Source organism: Lutzomyia longipalpis, chromosome 2, assembly GCF_024334085.1.
Source record: "Lutzomyia longipalpis isolate SR_M1_2022 chromosome 2, ASM2433408v1".
In the NCBI taxonomy this organism is placed as follows: Eukaryota; Metazoa; Arthropoda; class Insecta; order Diptera; family Psychodidae; genus Lutzomyia; species Lutzomyia longipalpis.
The window spans coordinates 30729347-30744962 of NC_074708.1; the positions used below are offsets into that span (position 1 = coordinate 30729347).

Below are 15616 nucleotides of genomic sequence, written 5' to 3' on the forward strand. Positions count from 1 at the left end.
CTCATGGAATAAAATATTTATTATGCTTAATTCTTTAACACGATGAAAACATCGAAATAAGAAAAAAGAAACATCCAAATAAGAAAAGCAGAACAAGATAAAAATCACCGAATGAATCAGAATAATTTCTTATGAACCACATAAAGGTTAATTTTGTGGAATATATAATTTGAATGAATTCCTGTGTAAATGATGCACAAAACAATTTAAAATTCCCAAGCTTCGGCGTGTGGAATTGGAGGAAATGTAATCTACGACGCGATCATTTGGATTTTCCCGCATTCATGCGGCTCTCACAGAGTGGGTGTCGAAGGAATCGGCAATTGCACTGGGTAAGAGATTCCATCGTGTCATGGGTGCGTGGTCGAGAAGATGCTGGGGAGAACCGAAGAAAAATATCCACAGAGTGATCAATGCGTGATAACGGGAAAGACATCATCGCGGGGAATGCGTGTTTACCAGAGTGTTGATGAGGCTCTCCGTCATAATTACATGGTCACACCATGCAGTTAGTGATGATTATGGTGATAATAATCCACTAAAAATATTTTGAGTATATTTGGTCTTAATCTCAATGGCGTGATAAATGGTTTCCGTGGTAGAAAAGTGAGTGAGATAAAAAAGACGACATTGCAGAGGGCAAAAAAAGAAGAAGAAAAATTATGTACAATGTCCAAAAAATTGTACGTGGGCAACAACACAGGTGAGGAGTTTAGGATTATCGATGGGCAATTAATTATGGTACTCTCCTTTGGTTTTATCTCATGTGGTGTGCAAGAATGGATGGAAATTGGGAGAAAGAAGTTTTACACACCACGCCGGTGGACGCGCAATGGTCATCTGGGTTGGAAAAAGCGCGCGTATTTTATGTTCTCGCGCAGCCTTCAAACAGATGCGATTTAATCAGCTATTCCTCCTCATCTCTCACTTATATATGTATGTATATATACCTACCTAAGTCATGTCGTGGTAGAACCTCCATACGGAATATGGATAAACATGGAACTTGATTTTATAACTGTTGTTTAAGAGTTCAAGTCATATTTTTAGACAGGGAAAAATCAATATCTCTGAATCTTGAACTGCTCTCTTGCAAAGCCCATCTGAGAGCGCGACCAGAATGTCCAGAAAAAGAGTCCGAACTGTGTGCAGGTCGCCGTGAGAGGAATTTCAATTATTTATCGAGGATGCCATCCCAGGAGAACTTCAATATTTTCCGACTCTTGTATATCTTCAGGTATTATACCCTATTGTGGGATATAAAGTTCTTTGGGTGTTTTCTGTTCCACTCACAGAGAGATTATTTCCTTTCTCTCAGACATAAATCATCTGGCCATTCAGGGGGAGCCCCATATGCTGCGCCAAAGCAATCCCATATCGGTGCAGAAAAAGACACCACCAATATCGAATGCTTGATTTGCGCGGGAATCCCTTTCAATTGCATCTCTCTCGCGTTTAATGTAGTCATGAATTTTTCCACGAAATCTCCTCACGGGGAAATTTATGTGGGGTCAGTTTCAATCTTCACATTCCCCTTGATTGCCCTTCTGCCGTTTGGGAATTTCGCTCTTTTAGTATCCATTTTCGAAGGTAAATGGCAAGAAAGAGCATTTTTGAGGTATAATTGGGAGTAAATGCTTGAAAAGAATAAATTGAAGTTATTTCGAGATCAGAATTTTAAGCACTAAAAAGCTTTTGAACTTTTGTTTTTTTTACCCCGTTTATGTCCAGTATTAGGGGAGACTTGGGTAGGCTTTACTAGAAATTTAGAAAAATATCAGAATGAGCAAAAAATCCTTTTACAAATATCGCGAAAAAGAAGAAAAAGAATTTTTTTTTTCAAAGTTCATTGAAAGAGCTTTCGAGAAATTCAAAAGTATCGTAGAATGCCAGAAGCACATGAGCTATATATTTTGCGAAACGTAGAAAGCCCTTAAACCTTCCACGAAATGCAAAAATCTCAAGGAAAAGATAAACTCGTGAGAAATTCAAAAATTATATACGAAAATTTTCTCAAGAAATCTCTTTATTTTTACTACCTTTATGAACCCCAAATCATTTAATTATTTATCCCTAGAATTCAAAGAAATCCTGAATGTACATTATGTACCTACCTACATGTATGTTTTAAGGCGGACGAATAATATAATAAAATCTTTTTGCACTGGTCCGATGGGATTTTCTATTTAAAGGAGGTAAATAAGGCCTTAAATTGAAGTCAATCAATATTTTTGAATTACTTCTAATCCCCCTTTCTTTGCTTAAATAAAATAGAAAGATCACTCAACCGTTTAATTGAAAATTGATCAATTTATCCACCAAGAAAGGGAAATGGAAATCAAGTATTGATTCTTCTGAGAATATCTTCAATCTCCCATGAGGTTTGAATGTTACTTTATGACAACGATATGATATCTCACCGTAGCCAAGCATAGAATTGCTTCTCCTAAATAAGTCTCTTGACAGAACTGTTCTTACAACCTTCACGGTATTACCCCCTTTTAGCCATCGAGCCATCATTTACAGTAAATGAGTGAAAGAATTTCATTTGCTATGGATGGGAACTTCATTCACATTGCGTAATATATTGAGCTGTTTATGTCCAATTCTAATGTTGTGAGACCCAGAGAACCATATTCGGTGGTAAAGAATCACTGACTCGATCATTTCTGCGCATCCGATCATGCAATCTCTCATACACACAACGGCTAGATTGTCCTCAGCTGCACGAGATTGACCCAATTCTATGTAACTTCTAGCACAGCCACACAGAGCATTTATTAATAAATCATGAAACAATTTGCTAAACGATCCTCTCCCCGGTGTATTTTATACTTTACTTGCCATCCACGAAGGAGAGATCAATTGAGTTGTATGTATAGCGAGAGGAAGTATTCAACGTAGAACATGTCTTTTTAATTTCTAACAATTTACTCTGCCGTATAGTTCTCTCTCCCCGTCTTGGTTGGAACTCGCGCTTCTTCTTTTATTGGAGCACCACAAACCAGCACATGATTGAGATGACTCTCAGAATGGCATATGGGTAACAGAGTGGCGTGAGGGGGGTGGTGTGTTCGCGATGATGAAAAAGGAGATGCTCAAGTGAGTGTTCTTCTTTAAAATGAATGACCGTTTGTTAATTACAGTTGCGTGCGATTCCCAGAAATTCTCATCTTTGTCAGATTTGCAAGTCGCCCCATTCACCATGTCTCGCTGTGTCGCACATCAAATGGCTCTCTTGTGTGTCATCAGGGAACTCTCCGTGTTGCCTTCTTCCAATGGCATAGGAGAGAATGTTATTAAAATAATTGTGTGCACATGAAGAGGAACGAAAAAAAAGCGAAAAGTCCCAAAGGAGCCACGGAAAGTTAATGTTGCGCATAAAAGCGCGTAAAGGGTAATTGCCGAAAATGGGTTTCTCTGCGACATCCAGAAGCACTTCTTAGAAAGTAAAGTGATATCCCGGCAGTGAGCAAAAAAAAAACAAGCAAAATGTCGTGCTTGGATGCGAAAAAGGGGTTATTAACGTCTGACTCTTGAATCACGAGGTCAATCATTGGTGCTCCGTTCTAGTGAAGACATTGAAAGCAGTGTTTGTCTTCCGTCTGCACATGGGGAACTTTTTCTGTCCCTCACTGTACCATCTCCACCGCATGCGGATTCAAAATCAATTTGGACTTCTCAGGAATGGATGATGCGGCGCCGCGCAAAACGCACCACGCGGTATATGGCATGAGCAAATGCAATTTCTTCTTACATATATGTCCAAAATCAACACGAGATGGATTCCCTTTGCGATGGGGACACATTGACACAAGCCGCGCGTGGAATGTTTGACTTTCTTGGCCAGGGTGTTCATTTGCCATTAATGTTTACCCGATGAAAAGACTATATGTGGTCAACTATTTATGGCGGAAAAAGGTGCCTTGTGACGATGGCACATGGTATGGGCTTGGGAAAATAATACGAAAGCTCATTGAACTCAACACCGACACCCAGAAGGAGGCATATTTTTCACCAGTATGTGATGATGTTTTGCTGCTGTTACACGAATATTATTATTCTTGCAAGCCGTATTTAATTATTTCTCTATGCTCATACATAGGACAGACACATCTCCAAAGGGCGAAGAACTTCTTTAACGAAGTACACATTTTACTATGGATTAGTAATTTTCTTTTTGATAAATAAAGGAGGTTATTCGTTTATGTATCAATAAATTTTTGGAATTTATTAAACCGAAAAAGATTCGTAAATCGCCAAATAGATAATTAGTTGGTGTTCCACTTCGTGGCCAACACCAAGTATTTTCTATTAAAATCCGCCAGAAAAATCAGCACTGATTTTCCCAAAAATGCAAATAATAACGTCAAACCGTAACTTTTCTTTTAAAATATACTTTTTAGAATATGAATAATTTATGTTAAGTCTTTGCTAATGATTTTTGATCGGGAATTTTTATGCTTCAAAATATTAAGAGAGACAAAAAACACCATAGTGACGTCATTAATTATGTTTTTGGGCAAATCTTTGTCAAATTTTCTTAGTTCATCTCTCTTAAGTAAATCTCATTGGAGATTAATTAATATTTTTTGGTTCTCTGCAAAGTTACGTTTATTCCAATTGTTTCCATAAATTAGAAGTTTTCTAGTACCTATAGGAATTCCAGTATACGAACGAATAACCTCCTTTTTATTTAAGCTACCCTTTACCATTTTGATTTAAAGAAAAATTCCAAAAAGATCATTCTTGTTAGAAAATATTTCTATAGAATTACAATTTATCGAATCATTAAAATTTTATTTAAATGACTAATTATTCTGTCCCATTCTATATCCATTGATGTGTTTTATTCTTAATCATTTTCTCATAATTATGCTATTTATAGGATATTGTCAATCAAAATGACATAGCAAATTGGAAATGCTGCTGTGCAAAATAATCCCATCTTTTGAGGAATTAATTTTGTAAATTTGCTTTTAACAGGAATAATTCATAATAAACATTTATATGTAGTTATCATTAAATCTGAATATTGTATATATAGACATGTAGCATTGGAAATTTAGAATGCAGAATAATAAAGATGGAGTTACAAAACAAAAACCCTATATAGAGAGTTTTATTCATAAATTCATACCGCATTATACCTCCTGTAATGCAATTTTATTCGAATTGAATAAATTTATTGGCATTTGAGGAGGTAAAATTATGAATTATTCTATTTATAGTGTGAATAATAGTGAATTTATTCACCAAAAATGATACCAAATGGCAGACAGACTGTCATTTTGTGATTTATTTGCCCCAACCGGAGCCCATCTCTGGGTGCACATGACCACTTAGCGAGCTATTGCATTGGATTGATGGTGAATGAAGCCGTCTCCGCGTGAGTATAAGATTCCATTGCGCTGCGAAATGCAGAAGAGGTAGCTATAAATTATATGCGCAGAATGATGGTCAATCATACAGTGTAATATCTCTCTTCAGACTGTTTTGAAATAGATCCACCAGATCGTCGTTTTCTTTGTCTCAAGCCACGGGAACATGGAACGCGAGAGAGTAATTGCCATTTTACGATTTTGACCTCAAACTTAGCCCATGAGAAGTTCAATGTTGATTGTTCCAATTCTGCACCGCGAGATCTCTCACCTTAAGCTCGGTTGAGTGGTTTGGGTGGACAGGTACAAGATGTATGTATATATAAAAAAATTTCACCTCTAATGAAGTGCAACCAAAGTCATATATAGAAATAATTATTAATTAGCAGTTTAATGTTAATTGTTCGCTATTGAAATTATCCACTGTTTACGGATCTTTTTCTGCTAAAACACGATCGTTTTTCTATCTTATCACCATCTCAGCGATTACAAGGTGATTAAATCTTCATGTGCAATGGCTAAAACACCGCACAGCATGTGTGTTTGTTCTCAGTGCTTTTTAACTATCAACATTTATACGCTTTTTTTTACCATCACACTCTGAGGCTAAATGATGGGAAATTTGCCGAAAAAAAAGAACCTGAGAATTTCGGAATAAACTTTTTAATCTATCCATGGCCGGAAGAAGAATCTTCATTCAACTTAAAACAAAAATAACACAAAAAATAAGAAAAATACAAAAATTCAGAGATTAAAGATTCTCCCTGCGAAAAATGCCCCATTCATACCATCTTGCGCACAAGTGGTTTCATCTGACATGAGCCACTTCCTCTGCCCGATGAGACTCTTCGCCAGTCATGATCTGCTAATCTTTCCACTCGCTGAACAAAATCACCAAATTCCCGCTACACGGCATTTCTTATATGTGAAACTCCCCAAACATGGTCAAGAACTTCAAATGCCGTCTCCGTCAGTGAAGGCAATTGAAATTTGGGTGGCAGTGTTAATTAATTTGAAATGATATTTCTTGTCTCTATTGCTGGAACATCTAATTAAATTTGCATACGTATAGAATTAAAGTTGAAGCTTTAATTAACCGACAAAGTCAATATATATTCAATGCTTTTCCAATATAGGAGAACCCCATGGGAAGAGGTCAAGTCTTGCCAATTTGTAAAGGAAGTTTCAACGTGTACATAGATGCTTGTTATTGAACTTGGCTCGTCAAAATGAAAATGGTATGTAGAGTGAATACTAAAATATAACCTAGCAAAGTGCACTAAATTCCAAATCCGTTACTCACAAGTGCGTCAGCGTAGTAATTATTTAAATATGCATTTTAACTATGTTTTCCTGGTTTATCCACCAAGACTCTCTTTTGCTGTGGAAAAATAGGGCAGCAAGTGGATAAATTCTCTTACTTTTAGCTCTCTTCTCCGTGTGTGTATAGGCTCGGTATGAACGAACACATAAAATTACCATTCTATAGTATCCCCAATCGTCCAAGTGGTCCCAAAAGGAAAGGCTTGATTGAGGCAGAAAAGCCCCATCACGAAGATGAGTTTGGTGTGCCAAAGAGAAAGAAAATGTAGGTAATGGGTTTGTAAAGTAAAGGAAGAGGTTTTGAAGGTGAAAAAGAGCACAAACGAACAATGCAATAACAAATTTGTCTTTGAATTTGTTGCCATACAAAGTTTCAAATTCTATTTATTCCCATTTGGCATGATGGGCAACAAAAACAGTGTTTTGTGAGTAAATGCTTTGTGGATGGTGCAAAAGAATAAAAAAAATTGAGCTACATTCCAGCAAACCACACATTTTAGATTTTTGCTCTTCAATTCCCGTGAGAGATGCTATGTGTGTTCTCAATGGGGTAAGGTATATGTATTATGTGAAAAGCAACAACACGTCTGGCAATCATTTTAAATTTACGAACTTCTACCCACAATTATTAAATTTTTCGTATATAAGCATTATTTTTTTTTGTTATATATAGTGTTGAGTTTCTTCTTCAAAGGTTTAACAATCAACTCTACTTTATGCTTAAATCGATTACTCAATGATTTTTCTATATAAAACAATAAAACATTATGTTCAAAAATATGTTTTCTTTTTAGAAAAAAATCAAATATTGTCAAAAAATTGTTCTTGAATTAAATAAAAATTTTCTTCAATCCCTACTACACATGTAACCTTTTAGGATTTGTGAATAATTATATTTTTTGGTCATATAAAATTTTCCACAAAATCTCCTAATTTAATACTTAATCCGCCTTTTCTTCACTACACATAGAAAAAATCTTAAGAATAAGATTTTTTTTTAATAAAACATTTCAACCTCTGTAAGTGAGCCGGTATGAGATGGTACGCGATCTCACTCAGCACATAACAATACATGGTCACCTTATTGGAAAGCTTAGAGTGAAAGAATCTCCAGTGGTGCGATGTTATGAGTATTTTGGCAAAAACCAGTCTTCACGCAGCACCATAAAAGAATTTTAAAATAAATTGGCAAAATGTATTCCACGAGGCAATCTCCCATCGCATTAAATTCTCCTCTCATGCCACTTTCGTCACCCAGATTAATGCTTTCAAAAAAAGCCAAAAGCTCGCGCGAATAGTTCTCTTTGGTTCTTTGAGAAGCTAAGAAAAAAAATGCGCGGTTTTGTGATGGTGAAGATTCTCTTGAGAAATTTGTTCATATACTATATGGTTTGCAAGGCATCACTTAAGACAAAATGCTGGGGATATTCACTTCTCTCCACGATGACCTCTTTGCTTCTTCACATTTCTATCAAATCCCTACAGGCCATTGAGCCGCGCGACTGTGTGGACTCTCCAGGAAGTATAAATTTAAATATTCGTGCAGCAATTATCACCTTCTGTGATCTATTCAAGCAAAACTCAGCGGTGTGTGAGTTATCGCTGAGCGGTGCCAATTTCTCGAGAACAACCACTATATGGGATATAATCCAATAGGTAAGGTATAGGTACCTATATGGATATGGCTTTTTCTATTCAACCAAGAGAGAGAGACCTTCTTTCACTCTGCCCTTCGCGCGCACCTTTTTCTCACCTCTCCCCTTGATGTTGTTTTTTTTTTTCACCACACACTACCTATTTTTATTTTTACCTCCGCGGGGCAAGAAAAAAGGGCACGTAGAACCAAGTGCGTTGCACTCTTACGTACACATTTTAATTATATGTTATATGAGCCTTTGCAATGCTTCTTTTTGGTCACCACCATCTGGCTTCTATATGAGGAGAATATTGTCGTGTTATTGTTTGGTGTGGTGTGGTATTTGAGATGAAAGATGGTGCCCATAAAATCGGATGAGGAAATTACAAAATGAGGTGGCAAGATTATCGCTGCTAGTGATGATCTATTCTAGATCACAATAATTGCTTCTGAGGAATGCTATTCCGCAGATTGTTGCGGGATGTGCTGATGAGGAATAAAAAGCACTGTGATTCTGTGTCATTGGGTAATGCCACGCATTTGTACAGTTCCACTGGTTTCTTCAGACAACCACCACACTCCACAAATTGTTTTCAATTTTATTATGATAATATGACACCACCATAGAATTGAATAATTTCTCAAATTTAGTTCATTTACTCTCAAAGAATTTTAAATGTGGGTTAATTGTAGAGAATTTTTTTTATAAAGTATTTTTTTGAATTTTAAATTTATTTTTGTAAGTAAAGCATATTTTAAGCAGGTATAAATGAGACGGTTCTATTATTTTAGAACTTTGCAATTAAATAAAAATTAATATCAATAAATCACGAAAAAATATAGCCTAATTATAGTTAAGAAACTGCAAGAATTTTTATAAAAACTTCAAATAAAATAAAATTCATCCAAATTTTAATAATTTTGGCAGTTAGTAGAATTTCCATAATTATTAGGCCATCTCTTATTCTACATTAAGACAAGAGAAGAATTTACTAGAATTAATAGAGAATATTACAATTTTCCATCATTAAAATCTTGAGCATAAAATTTAGAATCATATACTGGAAAAAATTCTTCTCTATACAACGTAATGAAGACGACATGGCACGATTAAAGGTGCTAATAAAGCAATGTACTGTGTAATTAATCTCCCAAAAGTTATAATGCTGAAATAGGAATATGTATTAACAATAGAAGGTAATTAGTTGTAAAATTTATTTTCATAGTCTCATCTCGCAATTCAGCGTTGAACAGGCTAATGAATGGTACTGTTACTATATTAGAACCCGGCAACATTGTGAATTTACAGCAATTAATTGAATACATTGCAATTGTAAATAATTTGTAGTTCAATTAATGTAAAATAATACAACATAGTGACGATTGAATTGCGTGTCTCAATTATAATTCAATTAGTTTTATATCTGTATTTTTGTTCTTTCACACCATCCGGTGATGGATCTTTCGCTATATGTACCTACAATGTTAATATTAATGTAGAAGAAACACGAGAAGGAAATTCAATGAAACAAAATCGCCTCGGAGGAAAGGTTTTCGTGGAAAATATGGCAGCGCAATAGCCATCAAAGTCCATCATCAAGTCGCGATTCGAAGGGAAGCAAAAGGAGTGTGGGGAAAATTGAGGGATAGCGAAGATAGCAAAGATCTAATGCTACACCACACATCGTGTACTTCTGACATGAAAACTTTCCAGCAGCATTGCAACTCTTATTGCAACTTGTCTCAAGTGCAATGTCCTCAAACACCTGGGACGGGAAGTTGTGAGGCCCTCGCATGAGGGAACTCTTCTGCACGCGAATACAAGAGCATTTATTTTGCTTAAAAGAAGTGAAGATGATTTTAGACGTCATCGGTCAACACTTTAAGGGTATCCACAACACTGCAAAATCTCCGCTCACAAGCATTTCATTCATCTCCATCTTTGCCCCCCTCACAATTCTCTGTCAATCTCTTTTATGTCCATCTTCCTTCTCATCTAATAATTTAAGAATATTCATTTGCATCCAATGTGTTACGTTGTTATTATTATTTTTTATTTTCATTTTTTTTTCGCCCAAGCACTCTGGGCTGGTTGTGTTGCATCAGCAATCTCAATTGAGGATGATGACTTCAGATTAATTTCGTAAGTATGATTTTTTTTCTCGCATAAATGCAAATTTTCAGAGAGAGAACTCCCTCTTTTTTGGCAAGAGGAAAGTGCACTCCTCATCAAATGGTACATCATAAAATCAAAAAACAAAAAGGTATAATTTTATCATCATCATCAATACCGTGGAGATGGGTGAATTTATCTATACATACATGGAAAATTATTTATTGAAAATTCTTTTTTTTTCGTAATTGAAAAAAATCTATAGGTATATAATTTATGAAAAATAGAATCTTTTGTACTTTTTTTTAATTTATTTTGTTTTAAGAATTCAATTTAATGAATTATTATCTTGAATTTATTTTTTTTTAATAGGAAGAACTTTTGATATTTTTAAAGAAAAAAGGATTTTCCTAAAATTTCAGAATCCAATTTGTGTCATCCTACTGAACTAAATTCAAATTATTCAAATTATTTACGAATTGACCCCTATTTACGGTATAGTAATTATAAGTAGTTATGCACATATGTGTGTCTCAACATTTGTTTTGCTAATTTTAATTCCTCAAAAATTATTTATTGAACCAAGTTTTATTTAATTGACAAACCTCTTCGTACATATTTGCCATTCTTCACATAACCGCAGAACTTTGTTCAACAACAATGAACCTTGAAATCCATAATTAGTGATCTTAGGGCAACGCTAATCTAACTTTCAAACTCGTCTTCAACGAGACACGTATATTTAGCATCCGTGATTTAAAATCGTGTCAAGAACTTATCATAGGCGAACGTCATTATCTGTCTGACCAGTTGAATTATTTGCAGAATAAATCGGAATATACATAATAAGGTGTGTAGTTTTAACCCATTTTTATGGATTATATCAGTAGTATATCCTCTGCTGAATGATGAGAATCACGCGATAGAATTGATAATAACCAATAAAAAAGTTTTACTCCAAAAATTATCCGTTTAACGACTCCTCCTGGATTACCCATAATTTCGGCATTAATCCATATTTTGCAGAAAATTTTAATGAAAAATTAAACAGTGTTCCAACAATAATTCTGCTGTAACTGCTTTTGGGTGTTCCATAAATATACGCATACATAAATACTTGAGAAGAAAAGCACGCGGGCGAATTTTAATGGGTTTCTATAAGAGAAGGTTCATCGTACTTTGGGTGAATCTGCCGGTGATTTAGGAGTTCACCAAAGTCTGGTGTGTGTGCCTGTTTTTTTCGGGTGCGACAGAAGAGCATGAGATGTGATGTCACCGGCAGGGAAAATTAGTGTATCACGATGGAAGAAGTGAAATATTATGCAATAAATTAAGTAACTTGTAACTCCTCATACCCTGTGTGCTCGCGATGTGGTGGAAAATGTATGCCTCAGTGATGCGCGAACTTGGCGGAATGACACTGACTTTGAAAGTTGTACGAGATTGTACATAAGTCACGACCACACACATTTCCATCATCCAACAAGACTTTCACTCACGAAATCGATGCCATAACTTTCTTACTTAATAATCCCACTCTCGCACCACTCCAGCTGCAATATAGCGTGAAAGAGTTTTGCCTCCACTCGACATGATATTTCGAGGAGTTATGTGTATATTGCACATTATGTACATATATACACAGTGAGGGGGTACACCCGTGCTACAGTAACATCCATGTGCCATTCATTTGGGACGCTCAGTGAGTGTGGGTGGACGCGCGAACGCAATTTGTGTGGAGAAGGTCAATCGTTTAATCACTAAATTGTACAATCGCGCAGAGAATTCTTTTGGAGGAATGAAAAATTTCACTATGACCACATGAAATGGGAGAAATAAACACAAAACCATCCTATGAAAAATTATCTCTTTTTCCTACCTTACCTATCCATTATTCACATTTTTCGCTATTTATCTTTGCATTTTTTTTTCGTCTAAAGCTTCTTCGCGTAGTAACTCGCACCTATAAAATCATCTCGTACTGTGCGGGGATGGAGAGAGAGTGTGGATGGGTATATCCAAAGACATTCGCGACATATTCGCATCTTCGTGGCTATTTATAGAGTCCTCTCTCACCTGGCAAAGAGGTAAATCCAAATGAATGGGTGAGGGCATGGTATTCAAGGAGATGCAAGAGGTGGACACACCACCGAGATGGAATATGGCGGGGAAAAAAGAAGCCGAAGCACAGCAAAATAATGATTGAGTGTTGAAGATGCCTCATCCCGTTTTCCTATCCACGATGGTGTTGGCAAAAACGCACCAAAGGTGAGATGGATGCACCTGGGCGCGGGGGGACAAACAGAAGGAACTGATGGTATTGACCAAGTTGAAGACAAAGAGACCCAAGTGGACAGTGATCGTGTGTTGTGAAAATAGCAAAAGAGGATGGCAACACGGATCGACCATAATAATCATCATCAGTGATAATAGATGCAAGGGTGAATCTATATTTTCCATCGAGGACATAATTACCCAAGAGTGGTTCTATTCACCAGACACCCAACTCATGGAGAATTCCAACATTGCCGGAGCAAGAAGAGGATAATATTTATGCAATTTCCACCTCACTGTATCACAAATTAATAAAACGCGTTTCCTCGCAGCAATCGCACCACCATCAAGTGCTAAAAAAAATCCACACCATTCCAGCAAGGAATATTATATATAGAATGCACATACATATGTATATAGCAATCTAGAAATAGAATCACAACTAGCAAAATGTGACTTTGGAAAGAAATTACTCAAGTAATTGTTCACTTGAGAAAAATTGTATCGCTTGGAAGACAGAGAGAGAGAGAGAGATGCGCCTTCTTGGAAGAAGCCACTTAATGCTATTAAGTAATTGAGTTTGAAATCAGCGGCAGGGAGAGTGAGCAAAACAGTGTGCCAGAACCTTGGAATCTGTGTGCGCGCGAAAGTTAGAACCATTGACCTTCAATCTAGATCTCCCAAAAGATGCATAAAAAATTGTCACATATTGACAAAAAGCACCAACAATTCAAGGGTGTATGTTGAATTTGCAAAAAAGTAATTTCGTGAAAGGTGAAATTTTTCAAGGGACAGACAAATCTTGTGGGTGGTGTACCTAAAAATTCTAGTTTCACAAATTTATTCTTGACTAAAATTGAGTTTTTTTAAATATTTTTTTGGTGTAATAATAGAAGAATATTAGACAATTTTACATAACTCATTTCAAATTCAACCAGACAATTCAATTACATGGCAGGGTAGTCAACAAACTGGAAAAGTTATTGCTTTCTCATAATTTATTTCAATATGATTTGGCATAAGCATAAATTCATATTTTACTTACTTTTAACAACTCAATCTATGATTTATTTCCTTCACATTATGTTTTAATTTATTTCTTATCTTGAATTACCTATAGTTATGTGAAAATGCTTTTAAAAAATGTTATAACTTTTAAATTATTTTAAAAAAATTGTAAAAAATATTCCCTTTCTGAATTTCATTTACGTTAATGAATTATAAAATATGCAAAAATGCCAATTAACTCAAAAATAATTATGAAAAGGATGTAATATTTATAAATTTAATTTTCTTAGCATAATTAACTTAAATGCCGCAATTCAGTTTACTAAAGAACTTAACAATATTATTAAAAAACGAGAAGAATTCTGAAAATTAAAAAAATATTTCAAGCCCGAATATGCTCAAGATTTTTAAAAATTTTTTTTAAGAATGTGATTCAAAACTTATCTAAAAGAAATAATTGTCAGTCAATATTCTTGAAATTTCACTAAGAAGTTCTAAAACTAACAATGTCCTCTAAATTAAAAAAAAAAAGATAGCCATGTCTTCTGAATATTAGAGTTAAATTCACATTAGATTTGTTCTTTAATTTTTTTCAAATAGAATTTTTGAAAAAGAATAAATTTTTTGATTTCTAACACAAAAAAAAAGAAACAGAAAAAGTTTATCAAACACAAAGCTAATACACATGGGAAAAAGAAACATAAAATCAAATTGAGCGGTGTACATTCTTACCACTTGATTCGTTCTCCCTTTACACGCTCTAGGTTTGATTTGATTTAAATGTGCACCACACTTCACCTGTCGATGGTTACACGCGTCAATATGCAAACGGTCACGATATTTCCTCAGAAATGGGTCCGACCGTGTAAAGAAGTCTGCATAATTGCAAGTGCTGAGTGGAATTTTGAGAATTTTTGTCCACTTTTTGCGTACAAAGTATGTGCGACAGTAAGAGAGCACCTAGAATTTGTCTCCGGCAATAGCCCCGAAAGCACTGACTGGTGGTATGAGACAAGTAGCTTGATGTGGAATATAGTGCAGAATCTTGCGCGTGTGGGCCCGGCACGTCTTATTATTGGAATATAAACCCACTTTTATTTTATGTACATTAAATTGTCTCTGGTGGAGTATGGGCACAAGAGGCACAAATCTCATCTTATGTACGAAAAATACAGACACACAGAGAATACAAATTGGGGTTCCGGCGAAATACCACGTATGACTTTTGTGCAACATATAGCCCCCATAGAGAGCGTGAGCTCCATTCATAGTTGTCTTTGGTGGAGATGCCCAAAAGGGGGGCGACTCTTCTCCTCATACACCATTAAATAGCATTCTGGTGGTGAGGCGGGAGGGCCCTTTTTTTATGTGTACTGTACATATGTGACTTCCACACAAGACACACATTCCTTTGGCATTTTTGTTTGAGGATGGTGGACGGGAGGGAATGACAAAAAAATGCATAAAAATGCATTAGGAATTGAAGTTGCAAGATTCCCCGAAACAGCTACATGACCCATTCACATATTATTTGTACTGATGGGGGTCTCCTCTCTGCAAGTATGGCCGGTGCGAGATGGGCACAGAAAAAGAGAAGAAGTATCATACACTTTCAAGAATTCACCATTGACCGCCAACTACTTGCACCATCCATAAATATCCAACAATACCGTTACTATGAGAATACTATGGTGTGGATATCTCCGCAGTATCCAACATCAAAGAGGCCATACTCCTCAGCTAATGTTCTCCACCAAAAGGTGGTTGGAATGAATGCTGCTGCACATCTTCACCGTCGATGCTGCTGCATCCCTCCCGAAAAAAGAATCGCATCGCAAGAAGTTAGGAGGAAAAAAAAGCGAAAATCCCAATCACACGGGA

General features: G+C 35.8%; 1 protein-coding gene across 2 annotated transcripts in view; it reads right to left on the reverse strand.

Moving 5' to 3' along the window:
• Nucleotides 1-15616, reverse strand: part of LOC129790092 (titin) — a 43067-nt gene that overhangs the window by 23057 nt on the left and 4394 nt on the right. The window contains exon 1 of one of the 2 annotated variants that reach the window (XM_055827309.1): nt 14468-14528. The exons of the other annotated variant lie outside the window; for it this stretch is intronic. The gene's annotated coding sequence lies outside the window, so the exon portion shown is untranslated. Of the gene's footprint in view, nt 1-14467; nt 14529-15616 lie in introns of those variants that run through there. 2 annotated transcript variants of the gene reach the window in all.